This window comes from Triturus cristatus, chromosome 6, assembly GCF_964204655.1.
Source record: "Triturus cristatus chromosome 6, aTriCri1.1, whole genome shotgun sequence".
Classification (NCBI taxonomy): domain Eukaryota; kingdom Metazoa; phylum Chordata; class Amphibia; order Caudata; family Salamandridae; genus Triturus; species Triturus cristatus.
In genome coordinates this window covers 212,982,611-212,998,538 of record NC_140589.1, presented here as the reverse complement: position 1 = coordinate 212,998,538, position 15,928 = coordinate 212,982,611, and the positions used below count along the sequence as shown (strand labels likewise).

The following is a 15,928-nucleotide window of genomic DNA, read 5'->3' as shown; positions in this document are numbered from 1 at the left end:
GAACAAGTTACTTACCTTTGGTAACACTTTTTCTGGTGGATATAGTATCTGCCTGTGGATTCCTCACCTTGTGAATATACCCTGCACGAGCAACATTCGGAAACTTTTGTAGCTCTCCACGCCGACGACGTCACAGAAGTACGGCTCCGCACGTGGCTCCGCTGACGTCACTGGATCCATAAGAGGACCTAGTTGGTGTGATGACGTCAGTTCCGCCATTTTTTCCGTGCCTTCGAGGCACACGGACGGACTAACAGCAATATATAGATTCAGTATACACAGTACATAATATACAAAACAATACACACAATGTGAAGATAACATAAGAAGGCAAAAGAAATAACACACTGTCTTTGACCGTAACAAGTACATTTTGAAACATCATCAGTATTGTAGGTATACAAGGGTGGACAACGGGGAGGCGGGTGGGTCAGTGAAGAATCCACAGGCAGATACTGTATCCACCAGAAAAAGCATTACCGAAGGTAAGTAACTTGTACTTCTGATGGATACATCTCTCAGTGGATTCTTCACCTTGTGAAAAGATTCCCACAGCAGTCCCACTCCCGGAGTTCTGAGTATCATTCTTTCAGCATGAATGGTCAAGAAGAACAAGTTACTTACCTTCGGTAACGATATATCTGTAAGAAACATTAGTTAGTTAGATTCCTCACCTTAGAATATCCCCAGGCGTCAGAATGGATCCGGAAGATTTTTTCGTCAGCAATACCCCTTGCGCGTTGCTAGGCGTCGTCTGCGGCTCCGCGTCAGTCGTCGGCGTCGTCGTGCGCCGGGATGACGTCGGAGTACTTAGATGCCGCCCTCGCGCGCTGACGTCAGTTCTTGTACATAGCTTTCCGCGCCAGGAACGCAGAGCCATGCAAGAGACCGACACTGGTGCCAAAAATAAAATCTAGGGGCCTGAAAAGGATAACCTTAACCCTAGATGTCAGTTCGCAGAACGGGGAGGATGGGTGGGTCGGTGAGGAATCTAACTAACTAACTAATGTTTCTTACAGATACATCATTACCGAAGGTAAGTAACTTGTTCATCTGAAAGAAACACGTTAGTTAGATTCCTCACCTTAGAATAGATACCCAAGCAATACCATCTCCGGTGGTGGGTCTGCGAACCAAGATCACACCAGAAAGTCCTGGAGGACATCACGGCCAAAGAAGCCATCCCTCCGGACTTGGCTGTCTAGGCAATAATGCCTGGCAAACGTGTGTAGCGAAGCCCACGTTGCCGACTGACAGATGTCCTGCAAAGGGACACCCCGTCCCAAAGCAGTAGTAGCCGCTGTGGCCCGAGTAGAATGGGCGCGCAGCCCAACAGGAGGGTCCTTTTTTGCCAAGGAATAACAAATTGTGATGCACAAAACGACCCACCGAGAGATGGTCCGTTTGTGCACAGCTTTCCCCTTCTTAGCACCCACGTATCCAATGAAAAGTTGGTCGTCCACCCGGAACTGCTTTGTGCGGTCCAGATAAAAAGGATATCACAGACTTCAGGAGGCAAGTCAAATGGCATCAACTGCCGCCGCTCAATCACCACGCACAGAGGTGGAGGCTGGACAGGTTCGGGTGGAGGACCGTCCCCTGCTGCTGCGACAGAAGATCCTCCCGAAGGGGCAGACGTATCGGAGGATCGGTCAACATACTGAGTAGCTCGGGATACCAGTACCTTCGTGCCCAGTCCAGAGCCACCAAGATGACTTGGGCCCGGTCGCGCCTGATCTTCTTCAGCACTCTGGGCAGAAGTGGTATAGGCGGAAAGGCGTACAACAGACCGCCACTCCACTCGCGACGAAAAGCGTCGCCGAGCGAGTGCCGCCTTGGAAATTCCAATGCGCAGAACTGCTGACATTGCGCGTTCTCGTCGGTGGCGAATAGATCTAACCAAGGCTCTCCCCACTGCTGAAAGAGACCTTGCGCCACTTCGGAGTTCAGACGCCATTCGTGATCCATCATGCACCTGCGGCTGAGTTCGTCTGCTCTGGCGTTCAGAGAGCCCGCCAGATGGTGAACCACTAGGGTGACGCCCTGGTGTTCCAGCCATGTCCAGAGGCGCAGAGCCTCCTGACAAAGGGTCCACGACCCAACCCCGCCCTGTTTGTTGCAATACCACATGGCGGTGGTAATGTCCGTGAACACCTGCACGACACTTCCCCTGACAGAGGGAAGGAAGGCTTTCAGTGCATGTCGGATCGCTCTCAACTCCAACAGGTTGATGTGGAGACGAGACTCCGCCGGAGACCAGAGGCCTCTGATCTCCGCCTCTCCCATATGGCCACCCCATCCCAGGAGGGACGCATCCGTCACTACGACATGCTCCGGTTGGGGAAGGGAGATGCTCTTGCCAATCGCGGTCCGTGAGCCACCACTGCAACTGCTGCGCAGTGCCCTCCGAGATCAAGACATGGTCGGACAGGTTGCCGTGATGCTGGGCCCACTGAAACTTCAGGTCCCACTGCAGAGCCCGCATGCGCCGCCTGGCGTGATGCACTAGTAGGATGCAGGAGGCCATCAACCCCAGAAGCTGCAACACTAGCCTGACCGAAACCCAGGATAGAGGCCGAAAGATGGGAATCAGGGCCTGAATATCCCGGACCCGCTGTTCCGGTGGATAGACCCGGAACTGCGCCGAATCGAGAACCGCTCCGATGAAGAGGAGCTTCTGAGAGGGACTCAGGTGTGACTTCGGCACGTTGATGGAAAACCCCAGCAAATGCAGGAGATCCGCCGTAGTCTGGAGGTGGGAGACTACTGCCTGGGGCGAGCCCGCCTTCAACAACCAGTCGTCGAGATAGGGAAAGACTGGAACCCCTGATCTGCGCAGATGAGCTGCGACCACCGCCATTACTTTCGTGAACACCCGAGGGGCTCTGGTGAGGTCGAAGGGGAGCACGGTGAACTGAAAGTGCTTCTGGCCCACCGTGAACCGCAGGTAACGCCGGTGGGCCGGCAGGATGGGGATGTGGAAATAAGCGTCCTGCAAATCCAACGCTACCATCCAGTCTCCAGGGTCTAGGGCAGCTAGAACAAGAGCCAAAGTTAACATTTTGAACCGTTCCTTCCGAAGGAAGGCATTGACGTTCCGGAGGTCCAAGATAGGGCGTAGGCCCCCCTTGCCCTTCTTGGGAACCAGAAAGAAGTGGGAATAACAACCACGACCTACTTCTGGGCTCGGAACGCGCTCGATGGCCTCTTTGGCCAAGAGGGCCGAAACTTCCTCTCACAGAAGATTCAAATGATCCTCAGAGATACGGTGGTGCTGCGGTGGCATGGCTGGAGGGGTCGTCTCGAAGGGGAGGGAGTAGCCCCTTCGGACGATTTGCAGCACCCACCTGTCCGAAGTGATGGTACGCCAGTGGAGCAGGTGATGGCGAAATCTGCCGCCCACTGGCGAGGAATGGGCCGGAAAGCTCGGACTAGGAAGGCTTGGAGGCGGATGCTGCCGGGGTGGATGTGGGCTGACCGCGTTGTCCTCCAGAACCGCCTCGGCGGAAACCACGTCAGCGACCGCGCTCAGGTTGGTTCTGCGGCTGGTGGCTAGGCGTACGTGAGGAGGCACCCCTTCCTTGGCCACGAAAGGGGCGAAAGGCGGAAGTTTGCGACCGCGGGGCCGAGAGGCCCAAGGACTTGGCCGTAGCCCGGGAGTCCTTAAAGCGGTTCAGCGCACTGTCCGCTTTCTCACCAAAAAGGCGAGTGCCATCAAAGGGCATGTCCATGAGAGTGCTCTGGACATCCCCTGAAAAGTACGTGGACCGCAGCCAGGCGTGACGTAGAAGCGCCACCGTGGTAGAAATCGCCCTACCCAGCGAGTCCGTAGTGTCAAGCCCACATCGGATTGCATGTCGTGCTGCATCTCTCCCATCGGCCAGAGCCTGGGTAAGTCGTGTCTGGGCCTCCTCCGGGCACAGAGGCAGCACATCCTCCACCATATCCCACAGAGAGTGGGAATAACGGTCCAAAAGACAGGCGGTGTTCAAGGACCGCAGACCCAAACTAAGGGAGGAGAACAGCTTTTTGCCAAACTGTTCCAGTCTCTTGGAATCCCGGTCTGGCGGAGCGGTCGGGAAGGAGGATTGGGAGGTAGAAGCCTGGATAACCAGGCTCTCGGGGGTGGGGTGTTGGGACAGAAAACTGGGGACGCCCGGAGCAGGGCGGTGGCACCTGGTGACGTTCCTGTCCACAGGAGGAACTGTGGAGGGCTTGGACCAGGTGCCCTGCAGAACGTCAATGAGGGCCTCATTGAATTGCAGCAGAGGCTCAGTGGAGCTTGCTGCAGACTGAAGCACCTCAGTGAGGACGTTAGTCCTCACAGCCACGGCAGGCAGCTCGAGCCCAAGGGCTGCGGCCGCCTTGCGCAGCACCACAGAGAAAGCAGCACCCTCCTCCGAAGCCACAGTCGGAGGAGAGATGAGTCCAGTGTCTGGTGAGGTATCCAGACCACTGGCCTCCCCCAGTTCATCTGCTCAGTCCTGTGACAGCTGAGCCTGAACGGCCATAGGATCCTCGGACCCCTCCCATTCGCCCCCGTCATCCGATTCCTGGTAAACAGGAGGAAGGAGCGGAGCCGGACGATAGACATAATGTGTCTCTAACGGCGCCGTACGCGGCGTCCATCGACGCCGCAACAGAGCCGGATCCGGAGCGGGGCTGAACTGGGGCTCGACGCCGAGCGGAGCCGGCGTCGGAGGTGGAACCGGTGTCGACGCCGGCGAAGGAGGCGTGACGAGGTTGACCGGCGTCGACGGGAGCGAGTCCCTCGGGGACTTGCGGCGTCGGAGCCGGAGCCGCCGGCATGCAAGGTTGCCCAGTCGGGTCCGCGGGGCCCGAAGGCGCGCCAGCGGGCGTCGACGGCGGAGCCAGCCAGGCCGAGAGGAAGGCACTGACTTCCGCCGGCGTCGCGTCAGTCCCAGGGACCGGCGGGTATGGGGACTTGCGCGGCGCCTGCGGCACCGCTGGAGCCGCAGGGGTGGAATCACCCTGACCCTCGGCCGAGTCGTGCGACCGGCGAGGGGAGTCCGAAGAGCGGTGTCGCCTCTTGGACTTCTTGGAGTGCTTCGACTTACCCGAAGACTTTGAGCCAGACGAGCGATTATGACGTCGGCTGCGGCTCCGCGACCGATCCTTGGACCTCCTCCTGGACCGGGATCGAGAGGGGCGCGGAGCCGAGTGGCGAATCTCGAGGAGCTTACGGGACCGCTCCCGTCTAGCCTTCGAGGTCAGGGCCTTGCAGTCCGAACACGACTCCGCGACGTGGCCGAGGCCCAAACAGTAAAGGCACCGGCGGTGATGATCCGTAACCGACATCAAGCGGGTACAGTCAGCACAGGCTTTGAAACCAGGCATCCTACCGGCACCGGAGTCGAGACAAGATCAAAAAGGATCAAAAAACGTAGTCAAAAAAGACTAAAAGGGGTAGCTCTCCCGGATCTGCGCTTACTGGCGCGGAAAAAAGAAGAACTGACGTCAGCGCGCGAGGGCGGCGTCCAAGTACTCCGACGACGTCATCCCGGCGCACGACGCCGACGACGGACGCGGAGCCGCAGACGACGGACGCGGAGCCGCAGACGACGCCTAGCGACACGCAAGGGGTATTGCTGACGAAAAAATCTTCCGGATCCAGTCTGACGCCTGGGGATATTCTAAGGTGAGGAATCTAACGTGTTTCTTTCAGATCGGGGGTTTTGAACTCAGAGCTTGAAGTTCACTTACCCTTCTTGCCGAGGTAATGGCAACGAGAAAAACTGTTTTGAAAGACAATAGCCTCAAGGGACACTTGTGCAAGGGCTCAAAGGGAGAACCCATCAAGTAAGTTAAGACAAGATTTAAGTCCCATTGAGGCACAATAAAAGGAGTGGGCGGAAATTTGTTGGTAAGGCCCTTAAGAAACCGTAACACAATAGGTGACTTGAACAAGGACGGCTGATCCGGCAAACAAAGGAATGCCGATAAAACTGATAAATATCTCTTTACAGTAGCTACAGCAAAGCCCTGCTGAGCAATAGAAAGAGCAAAGTGAAGGATGTTGGATAAACGAGCCCTCAAAGGGTCAATAGACTTCTCTCCGCACCAAAGAACACATTTAGACCACCTATAAGAACAGATCGATTTAGTGGAATGACGTCTGGCAGACAATATTACATCTACCACATCAGGCGGGAGAGAAAAATAATTCAGGTTGCCCCGTTCAATCTCCAGGCCTGAGGTGCAAGCTCTGGAGGTGGGGGTGTAGAACCTGCCCCTCCGACTGTGAGAGGAGGTCTGCCCTGAGAGGCAGACGGAGCGGAGGGCACGAGGAGAGGTAAAGATCTGTATACCATACACTTCTTGGCAAATCCGGGCGATCAATATGACTTGGGCCCGTTCTTGGCGATTCTTCCTCAGAACCTGATGAATCAAGGGTATGGGAGAAAACGAGTAAAGGAGATGTGAGTCCTAATTTAACTGAAACGCGTCCCCCAAAACCCCCTGCATCGGATACTGGAGACTGCATAATGACGGGTGGTGAGCATTCTCGTGAGTGGCAAACAGGCCCAACCGAGGAGTTCCCCACGTCCGAAAAACGAGACGAACCACCTCCGGATGGAGCCTCCACTCGTGGTCGGCAGAGAACGGACGACTGAGACTGTCTGCATGCACGTTCAGAACTCCGGTCAGATGATTTGCCATCAGACAAATCTGATGATCCTGAACCCAGGAGCAGAGACGCAGAGCCTCTCTGCAGAGACAACGCGACCCCACTCCTCCCTGCTTGTTGACATACCACATCGCGGTAGTGTTGTCCGTCAGGACTTGAACCGACTGACCGCGAAGGGAAGGTAGAAAGGCCTTGAGTGCCAAACGTATCGCCCGCAATTCCAAAAGGTTGATGTGACGCAACCTTTCCTCTGGAGACCAAAGACCCTTGATCTCCAGATCCCCCAGATGCGCACCCCAGCCTAAAGCGGATGCATCCGTTATCACTGTGGCCACCGTTGGAGGTAGATGAAAGGGCTTTCCTTGAGACAGATTGCCCTCCACGGTCCACCAAGACAGATCCGCTGCAGCCTCTCTGGAAATCCTCACAGACTCCCTGAGATCTCCATTGTGCTGATACCACTGCCTGCAGAGGCACCACTGGAGCGCCCTCATGTGCCAGCGTGCATGGTTGACCAACAGAATGCAGGAAGCAAACAGACCGAGCAGACCAAGGACCTTCAGGACTGGAACGACCGCTCCATTGCAAAACAAGGGAATCATTTCCTGAGAATCCTTTGAGGAGGAGGGAATCCCCGACACACAGTCGTGTCCAGTACCGCCCCTATAAACAGGTTGCGCTGAGAGGGTACCAGGTGAGATTTGGACATTTTTAAATCGAGAAACCCAATTTGTACAACAGCTGGGTTGTGTGAGAAGTTGGCCTGATGTATGATGTCACTAGTTCTAGTGTACACCTTATATCAGTCCAAATACCCTTATGGTGATTGGTTGTAAAGTCAACCTTATAGACCAGCTATCCTAGTGGTAGCATGGACAAGAGCAGTCTTAGGCTAAACTCTGAATGGCATGTGAAGCCAGCTGTGATACCATATATAATCCCTTGAATACCAAATGAAAGGACACCACAACAGATATATATATAAAATAAAGTGTATTTATTCTAGTCAAACCCTCAGCACTCTTTATGAGATTAGAGGTAAGTACAACACAGTCTTATTTAAGCATACATTAAGTCACACAGGTAAGTAATACAGTTAGGCCCTAGGGGCCACGCAAACCATATACTAAGTAAGTGGTATAAGAACCACTGTCACGGAAATAGAATAGGCCTAGGGAATCGCTGGGGCTACACTACACTAGCGTTAGTTAGGAAGTGGGAGGCCCACGGGATTCGTGTGCAGAGTGGAAACACTCACGCGTAATGCGTAAAAGTCAATAGCAATAGTACAGTTTAGAAAACGGTAGATTTAGGACACTTCCGGAGTAGCTAGGAAGTTGAGACTTGAAAACTAGACACTAGGATAGTCACTATCCTGATGAGCACCGGAGTACCCAAGTTACCTAGCCCACAGGCTGCGGGTGCATAGGGGTGAAGATGCGTCGTTTGTCGTCGACTCCTATGGATGCCTGAAGAAAGATGCTGACAGGCAGTCAGTGAAGAGTGTCCGGTGGATCCCAAGGCTGGGATCAAGAAGAGAGGAAACCTGCAAGCAGAAGGGACAGAGTCAAGGTCACTAGCCAGTGACCACGTGGAACCAGGAAGGAACCAGGCGATGTCGTGAAGATTGCAGGTGAAGGTGAAGCTTGTCGCTGCAGCCAGGAGGACCAGGAAGCGTCGAGGACGACCAGGACCAGGAGGCGAGCTGTCCCACGAAGGCTCTTGCTGTCGGCGGCGTCGAAGTTGGACTAGGACTCACCAAGCCTTGGCAAGCGGAACCCACGAAGAACGAAGGACTTGCTTCTGGTGCAGACCAGGAAGGTCTGGGGTGCTTCTTCTTTGCAGAGAAGCGGGAGCCAGTCTGGAGGAGCCAAACCAGCGCAGAAGATTTCAGGGTGCGTCGTCACAAAGGCCACTAGCCAGCGGGCAAGCAACCGGACAGACGCGGCAAGCAGGAAAATGCAGAAGGGCCCCACGCAGGACTCGTGGAGTGTGGGGGGCTGATCTTCGGTGCAGATGGTGCTTGGGGTTGGGGCTTCTCAATCCCCGGTGCACAACTTCGAGGGTACCTCAGAAGCTGCGCTGTAAGTTACTAGCCACTTTTCCCAGGTAGCCGGTCCCACGTCGCTCGTCGCCTCCACGGATCTCAGCTTTGCTGTGGATGTGGATCAGGGTCGGAGAAGTCTGGAAGTCAAGGCTCTGGTCGGGCTCTGCAGTCGGTTCCTCGTAGAACGTGGGCAAAGCAAAGGGTAGTCTCTTGATGGTGCCTGTTTGCACAGGGTAGCCACTCCTTGGCTACAAGGAAGATTCTTCAGTCTTCTTCTTTCGTCGAATGTCGAAGGTCCAGAGTTTGTTCAGTTTTGCAGGTTCAGGATAATCTAAAGTCTTGAGGCCCAACTCCCACTCTTATACTAATCTGGGGGGCTGGGATACCTGCTAGGTCACGCCTTATGGGTGGGACCTGGGAGGGGGTGGTTACACCCACTTCCCTTTGTCCAGTTTCGCGCCAGAGCTGGGGCTGGAGTGCCCCAGCGCCGGTTTGAACTGGACTATGCAAGGAACACCTTGAGTGCCCCAGGCATGTCTCATTCCTTTCAGCCCACCATGCCCCAATACACTAAAGGCTGTCTGGGGAGGTGCTAGCACCTCCCCAAGCAGGAAACCTATTGTCCAGGCCTCCCTGGCTGGGATCACTCCCAGCTGCAGGAGGTCAGACTTGTGTCGTGGCAGCAGCATCCATTTTGTGATGCTGGGGCTCTGGTTAACTTTAACCGGGTAAGTAGGTTACAACATGTCTTCTCCTTCTAGAAGGGAGGGATAATATCCTCATCCCCAGAAATGGGAATGGGGTATTATTCCAAAGTGTTAGACACCTTACACGACATGTTTTGATAAAGCCAAACCATAGTTACCATAACCGTCTAAGATTATAAGGCACTTTAAGAGTATATGGTAGGCTATATCATAGAACAGCTATAAGGACAAGGTTCCGAAAGCTGCAGACAGGCTCAGCTCATGCTAGCGCACCATCTCACATGTTACCAAGCACTCTGCCTCCAGGATTGTTAAGGCCTGCCATAGGAGTGACTGATAGGTACACATGTGTCTATATGTAAGTTAGGTATAGGAATACTACACCTAAGCAAGGGGTGATTACACGACCTTGCCCCAGCTGAGTGATCAGCCAGTTGTGTCAAGATGGAAGGCCAGGCCAGGGGTGGCATAATACATGCTGCAGCCCCTGGTAGGCCTAGGGTACACCTATGCCCTGGGTACCTAGGGTACACTGTACAGGGGCCAATAAGGTGATCCTATCCAAATGGGTTATGCACCTAAAGTACATAGTATTAATTTAGAGAGAGAACAGCAGGGCTGTGGGTCCGATTAGCAGGCCCACAGCCACATCTAAGTCGAAAATCAGTAAAGCAAAAGCAAAAAGTGGGGGTGAACATAGAAAGCAGACCCTACTCTCCTACAGGTTGTAACTTGCAGATGATGAAGCACCTTCTCTGGCGACTCTGCGTTGATCAGCCAGTCGTCCAGATGGCGAGAAACTGGAATCCCCGATCTTCTGAGATGGGCTGCCACCACTGATATCACCTTGGTGAGACTCGAGGTGCAGTAGTAAGACCAAACGGAAGGACCGCAAACTGATAATGTTGTGACCCTACAGTAAAACAGAGATACTTCCTGTGCGACTTCAGGATGGGGATGTGGAAATACGCATCATGCAAGTCGATCAACACCATCCAGTCCTCCTGTTGTAGCGCTTGAAGAACCTTCACAAGGGTGAGCATCTTGAACTTCTCCTGTTTCAGAAAAAGGTTCAAGATCCTGAGGTCCAGGATTGGACGTAGCCTGCCATCCTTTTTCGGAATCAGGAAATACCGGGAGTAGCATACCGGTCCTCTCTCCTGCTCTGGAACCACCTCTATCGCACCTTTTTTTTTAGTAAAGTAAGGACTTCCTCCTGCAGGAGAAGAAGGTGGTCCTCCGAGTAAGCACCTGGGCAAGGAGGGTAATTCGGAAGGAATTCCCGAAAGTGAAGAACGTACCCATTTTCTACAAGATCTAGAACCCAAATATCTGTAGTGACCGATTCCCAATCTTGTAGAAAATGGGTAAGCCGGCCCCCCACAGGACCACCATGATCCAGAATGGTGGATCTAGGGCTGCTTTGCAGTGGTGGAAGGGAGGTAGGAAGAGGAGGAGGAGGAGAGCTGCCGACCTCAAGCACGACCTCTGATTCTGCCCCTGTAGCTCTTATACAGAGTATTCTGTTGCTGCTGGGGCTGCCTATAGGTCCGAAAGGATGACCTCACAAAGCCTCTATCTCCTAAAAGAACCCCTATGCTGAGTCTGCAAACACAGAGATTTGGCCGTGGCTTTGCTTTCCTTGAATCTTTCCAATGCCGCATCAGCCTTTTTACCAAACAGCCCAGAACCGTCAAAAGGCAGGTCCAGTAGTGTTGCCTGCACATCAGGGGAGAACTCAGATGATTTCAGCCACGCACTCCTTGTGGCGACTGAGGAGCCCATAATTCTGGTGACAGAGTCCGCAGTGTCCAGGCCACTCTGGATAACCTGACGCACAGCCGCCTGAGTGTCTGACAGCACTTCATTAACGTTCTGCCTGTCCTCCTCAGATAACTTAGGAGCCAGCTGTTTAGCGAAATCCATGAGAGCATGGATATAACGGCCCAAGAGACAGGTGGCATTTGTTGACTTTAAGGCCATACTCGCCGAGGAGAAAACTTTCTTGGCCGACTGGTCGAGCTTTTTAGCATCCCTGTCACTAGAAACCTGTGGAAAGGCCGCGGAAGACCTCTGAGCAGGCAGCCTGAACCAACAGACTTTCCGGAGCAGGATGGGAGGTAAGAAAATCTGGATCACCTGGAGCAGCCCTGTACCTTCTAGCTACAGTTTTAGAAACTGAAGGAGCTGAAAAGGGCTTTCGCAATACCTCCATGACTCGTTCAGTGATGGCCTCATTAAATGGAAGTAAAGGCTCCGTCACGGTGGAGGGAAAATGCAAAACCTCAGTGAGGATGTTAGGTTTGAATTCAGCAGTTGGCAGCTGTAAATCCAAAAGCTCTGCTGCTTTCCGAATGACCGTGTGGTAAGGAGCCACATCTTTAGAGGGAGTATCAGCAGGAGGAGTAATCTCTTCCATCTCTTCAACCTGGTACCTTTGCTCCTCCAGGACCCTTTGTGCTTCTCTCCTGGACGCAATCCTCAGGTCCGGCGTCGGCGGCGCCGCAACCGACTCAGACGGAGCCATAGCCGGCGTCGAACACTGATCCGGAGGAGCAGCCGGAGAAGATGGATGCGGCGTCGATGTCCTCGGCGCCGGAAGATGCTGGGAAAAAAGGTATGAATGGAGCCTGAGCATAGGCTTGAGGAACCCCCAGATTAAAAGCCATTGGACCCATGGGACCTGAAGGTGCTCCTGAGGGGTACATCGCTCTCGTGAAGACGCCATAAATTGCATTTAAATAATGCGATGGGTCTTATCCCGGGCCTGGAAACGGGGGATAAGGCTCAGATAGAGGCATAACCGGACTCGGGCCAATCGGCGCCGACAGTGGAGTCGAAGACTCATCAGGAGCCGGAGCGGTTTCAACCGGAGCCGGAGAATGCATCGGCATCAGTGATGGAGCCGGAGAGTGTTCCGGTGAAGCCGCAGGCGAGGTCAGGCAAACAGGAGAAGCAGGATTAGAGACAGGAGAGGGAGAAACATAGTCCTTACGACGTCGAGTAGGCGAAGTATATCTCGGAGCCGCCTCCTTATCCGAACGGCGTCGAGAGCAATGCCTCTTCTTCTTTTTATGCTTCTTGGACTTAGAAGCATGTCCCGATGTCGACTTCGACCCCGACCTCGATCTGAAGCGTCTTCAACCTCTTCTCTTTTTTCATCCTTGCTATAAACAACTTAGCTTCTCTTTCTTTCAGGGCCTTAGGATTCATTTTGCAGCAGCAAGAGCATCCCTTGATGTCGTGATCCGACGTTAGGGCACCAGACACAGTCCTCGTGTGGATCCGTGATGGACATGTGCTTACCGCACTCTCTACACGGTTTGAATCCAGACTTCTTCGTCGACATCTTTAAACAAGAAGCAAGAAGAAAGAGAATCCCCAGCAGAAACACAAAGTAACTAGCCAAAGCTACGGAGAGTCCCAAAAAACCGTTAGCGTCGACGGCGCGGAAAGGGAACTGACGGCATCACGCCGACGAGGTCCTCTTATGGATCCAGTGACATGTGCGGAGCCGTGCTTCTGTGAAGTCTTCCTCAGCGGCGTGGAGAGCTACAAAAGTTTCCGAATGTTGCTGGCACAGGGAATATTCACAAGTTGAGGAATCCACTGGCAGACGTATCCATCAGAAACACCCCTCAGGTCCTTGTGCATGAAACCAATGTCACATAGGCCACACTATACACATTAATTCTCCGGACTAACCACAACCGACGGAGTAGCGGGCACCTCGTCCACGGAGGGGACTTAAGAGTTCCATCAAGGGTGTGATGTGCTACACAATGCAACTACAATGCATAAAGTGTATATTCACAGGGGGAGAAAACAGATTTAGCACCTGCAGCATCCCAGTTAAGTGCTGTAAGGAATGGAGGTGGGCGAGCCAGCATATTTATTTAGAGAGCCAAGTCCCAACCGAGCCAGGAGCCTGTCTGGGGAGCCAAGACAGCCCACAGCGCTTAGGGCATAAAGAAGGCAGAAAGAGGAGCCAAGCAAGGCAGGACGTCGTCAAAACCCCTCTGGGCTGAGTCGGAAACAGCAGAGCCCCAACAATACACCGGGGCCAACTGCGTCCACAGACACCTGAGAGTGCCACGGAACAAACATAGGCAGCAAGACAAACTCCAGGAGAGGTTCACGTCAGTCTGACAGCAGGAAGCATGTAAAAGGGGGAGATGCCCACAGCATAACCCACGAAAAAAAAACAGGGGGGTATATAATAGCACAGGAGTCTCCAAAACACTCTGGCAAGGAGCAGCAGCTACACAATAGCAAACAAACACCCCACATAGGGTACATCACATCCCTATAAAAGCAAGGGACACCTCTTGAGACAAGCTCATAGGCAGAGGTCAAAAGAACCAAAAACAGCTGGCCCAGCTGCACCAAAGTAAGGGAAAAAACTCCCTGGCTGAACAGCCGTACAATTTTTCTGGTAAAAACCTCTCAAACCCAGAAACGTAAACAGAAAAACAGTGACAACACAGTCACACGAAAATACAGATCCACCATAGGGGACTTAAATCCAAGCAGTCAATGAAAGCCTGAGAAGAGACGCTGGACCGCCGAGTCAGCATGCTCGTCAAACAAACGGGCCCCAAAGGGCAGATCCCTGGGTCGCTCCAGAACATTGTCAAGGAAACTGCCATCACGTAGCCACGCATGGCGACACACGGCAACTGAGCTGGCAATAGCTCGACCCACAGAGTCAGTGGTGTCCATGGCCATCCAAACGGAAAACTGCGCCATGTCGCGGCCATCCCTAATAAGCTAGAGTAGGTCAGCACGAGGGCCCTCTGGTAAAGAGGGAAGGAGTAGTTCGACGGAGTTCCAGAGAGCAGAAGTAGCCCGAGCTAACGCACAGGTTGTGTGGATGCAAAAACATTGCGGCCACACGACTCCAACCACCTAGACTCCCGCGTGGGGGGAAACAACGGTGGAGGAGAGGAAGGAAGCGCAGCTTGGACTACAAGTCCTTGAGCCCTAGGATGAAGGGACAAACAGGCAGGGTCATCTGGAGCCGGCCGGTGGCGATGCGCAAATGCATGAGCCACGGGATCCCCCGATGAGGGTCTGGCCCAAGTCCCCAGAAGGACATCATAAAATGACCTGCCAAAAGTAAACAATGGCTCCAAATCCACCGTGTCCTGGTGGAAAAGATCCTACAGAGGATCGGAAGGCAGGGAGACAGAGGGCGGCTGCATTTGTAAGATATGTGCAGCTCTACTAACCGCCATCGCAAAGTCTACGTTAGCCTCCGTGGCCATCCGAGGGGGAGACAGCAAGTCATCAGTTGGAGACGGCTGCAGGGTAAACTGTCCACCCAACGACAGTTGTCCTGCAGAAAAATGGTCCGGCCAGTGCCCCATGGGCCCCTAATCAGTAGAACATGGAAAAAGCCCTGTGGGCAGTGAACCCACTGTGCTCACGTCCTCCAACAGAGGAACAGCGGGGACGGAGCTGGCGTCGACCGACGTCGGGAGGGTGTCGGATCGGCGCCGACTACCTCCGTAGAGGACTCATCCACTCTGTGTCGGTCTGGTGTCGACTCCGGGACCTGGCCCGAGCAAAGACCTCAGCATGGGAGGAAGAATTGCGCCGCTTGGATCCTTCCACAGGAGACGGAAGCCTGCGCCGCGAGGACTCTGACCGAGACAACTGGGATGACATCAGTTTCATCAGACGTTCCCACCAGTACTTTAGGTTCAGCTGCCGACAGGAGTCGCACTCGACGGAGCTGTGGTGCTCGCCCAAGCACCACATACAGATCTCATGTGGATCTGTTGCAGACATTTGCCGTGAACAGGACGCACACAATTTGAAGCCCGCAGGCATCGGCACACTGTTCCAGAAGCAAAAGGAATCGCAAAGGCCTGACACCAAAACAGGCCAGAGAACCCGCTAAACTCCGGATCCGCGTTGGGACGCGGAAAAGAAGAAAACTGATGTCGAACTACCGAGGGAGTTTTATACGGCTCCATGGACGTCACTTCCGTGGAAGACGTCAGGACGGAGCCAGGTGACGCCCCTTCCTGGCATGCAGAGGTACTGCTGGAGAAAAAGTTTTCCGGATCCAGTCTGACGCCTGGGGATATTCTAAGTTAAGGAATCTGCGGCTAGATGTCTATCAGATCTAGGTAACAGGAAGAGATCTGCAATCAACACAAGCTTCCGGAGAAAAGCACGGCACATGGGAATTAACAGTACTACATACTCTGAACATATACTTCTAGGGTAAGTAACATGTTTCATTTGTAAAATATGCACCTGCAGATCCAATTGCTTTGATGCAGATACCTGGAACAAAGTCCTCAAGATTGTCTGGCCTGCCAAAGCCTGCTGGCGGGACAAGATATGCACACAGCAGTGCTTGGTAAATGTGTGAGGGGCTGATCAATTTTCCCCTTTGCAGATTACAACTAGCGGGATATTACCAAGAAAACCATGGTAGCTCTCCTTTTATGGGTGGCATGTGCCTGAGGCAGCATAAGTAAGACTTAGCTTTGTTTTAGGAGGTTTGCAGAC

General features: G+C 53.6%; 1 protein-coding gene across 9 annotated transcripts in view; it reads right to left on the bottom strand.

Moving 5' to 3' along the window:
* Window positions 1-15,928, bottom strand: part of TDRD6 (tudor domain containing 6) — a 2,207,410-nt gene that overhangs the window by 730,382 nt on the left and 1,461,100 nt on the right. The gene's annotated exons all lie outside the window — the stretch shown is intronic.